Source organism: Sinocyclocheilus anshuiensis, unplaced genomic scaffold (assembly GCF_001515605.1).
Source record: "Sinocyclocheilus anshuiensis isolate Anshui unplaced genomic scaffold, SAMN03320099.WGS_v1.1 scaffold68, whole genome shotgun sequence".
Classification (NCBI taxonomy): domain Eukaryota; kingdom Metazoa; phylum Chordata; class Actinopteri; order Cypriniformes; family Cyprinidae; genus Sinocyclocheilus; species Sinocyclocheilus anshuiensis.
The window spans coordinates 1,246,084-1,248,240 of record NW_015555741.1 but is presented as its reverse complement, the minus strand read 5'-3'; the positions used below and the strand labels follow the sequence as shown (position 1 = coordinate 1,248,240).

At 37.5% G+C, this 2,157-nt stretch overlaps 1 pseudogene; it reads right to left on the bottom strand.

The window, feature by feature from the left end:
• The window catches only part of LOC107673267 (uncharacterized), a 10,645-nt pseudogene that overhangs the window by 6,308 nt on the left and 2,180 nt on the right, over window positions 1-2,157 (bottom strand).

The following is a 2,157-nucleotide window of genomic DNA, read 5'->3' as shown; positions in this document are numbered from 1 at the left end:
ATCTTAAAGATTCCTAAATGCATCTACTTTCGGAAGGCCAAATAAAGTGCTTTTGCTTTCGCCTAGAATCACACAGCGTCTCCCTGACATGGCTGCTTCAACACTAACTGCGTTACTGAAACCACGCCTTCGTTCTTTGCGTGCACATTTGGGTGGCATTATGCAAATATTTCCACATAGTGAGGTAGATATGTGGGGGCGTGTTAGAACGAGCCGTTTTAGGGGGACGTGGCAGAGTCTTAACTTTGATAAAGAATATCTCTTTGGTTTTGAGACTTTAGTCTTTGCAACTTCAGGGATCTTATCTATGCACAATCAGCTTGTAACACTCCAAAGAGAAAGGAAAACTTGAAATCGCATCATATGACCCATTTAATAAAAAAATCTTACATAACCAACATCTGAAGAGCTATAAAAAAAACACTGATGACAAACACAACTGAGATATTCATACAGTTTTGTGATTTCACTCACTCGTTTGTGATCTGACGTCATCTATCCATGGCTGCATTCGCTCTTCTAATTTTATTTTATTATCAGTTCCCTGTATTTTAATAGGGCTGCTCTTCCTCCTAATAAGGCATTTGTTTTGTGTCACTGTCTCCTCAATCTTCTCCAGCAGCTCCTTGATCTGAGTGTGGTCACTCCTGTTCTGATTGTTGAGAACATGATACCTGTTCCCACATTTGTCCAGCAGCCACTGGAGATCCTGCCCTTCACTCTCAATGTGCTGCTCTATAGATGTGTCTAACAGAGAGTCTCCACGAGTGAACAGCACTATAGTGTGACTCCAGACTCTCTCACCGAGAAGATCCAGATGACCCTGCAATGCTTTTCTCTCAGTCTCTTTAAATCTAGTGTCCACACGTATGATCAGTAGTACAGCGTGTGGTCCTGAAGGACACTGAGACACACTGAGCACAATCTCCTGTTTCAGTAACTCAGGACTCTTCTCTACAGTGTAATTCCTCCACCATCCTGGAGCTTCAATGACAGTGATGTGTCTGTCTGCTACTTCTCCATGTCTCCTCACACACTGAGCAGATCTCTTCAAGTCAAACTCCTCTCTGCCCAGGATGGTTTCCTGTTGAACTCTTACCAGCTCTTCTATACCCCAGTAACACAATCCTCAGCTTTGAGAGACGTTGGGCTTCACCTTCAACAAACAGAGAATAAAACACACTTATGCAAAATATTGTACTGAGGTGTAAATAACTGCTCTAAATACAGTAAAAGGTCAATCCATCTCATGTGGTCCAAAATGTCTAAAGTTGGTTGCTCAACCCTTTTGGATTTTCCTGATTTTTATGATTACCTATATTACATGTATTAGTGAATGGAAACGTCAATATCTCAGCTCAGGAAGGTTGTAGCTCCTTGGATCAAAAAAACTGATCTTAAAGCACATTACAAGGTACATAAACATATATAAACATTTTGCATATTCTTGTTCCTAGTTAACCTTATAATTTAACCGAATAAAATGATCAAGATCACATTTCTTCATTCAATAACATCTATAATGGGAAGGATTTGAGACTAGTTTTGAGATCTTATTTTTATGTGGCTGAGAAAGTGCGTTAAAAAAAAAAAAGAGATACAGTATAAGTCTTCTCTATGGTAGCATTCTGCATAATAATTATACATTTAAGGTTCTTCTGGTTGAATAGCTAGAAGAAAAATATTAAGGCAAGAATATGACAGGCTTAAGACATACTTTAAATAAAGATAAATGTTTTACCAAGTTCTGGATTACGTTTGAGGATAATTCTCACAAAACTGTATTTTCTGCAAGCCTTTTTAAGGTAAATTACAATTATGTTTTAGTTTTCATAATTCACAATGTGTGTAAACTGTGACAGTAAAAACTGGGAGTAACAATAAATGTTACGTTTGTTTTGAGCTTTTTTAAACTACAAGCTACAAGTCAACACTCTTAAAAATAATGGTGCTTTAAAAGGTTCTTCACAGCGATGCACACATTTTTGGTTTTTGGTTCCACAAAGAACCATTCAAAGGTTCTTTAGAGAACCATCTCTTTCTTACCTTTTTATAATCTGAAGAACCTTCTTTTGCCACGAAGAACCTTTTGTGAAACAGAAAGGTTCTTCAGATGTTAAAGGTTCTTTATGGAACCATTTAGACAAAAAAAAAAAA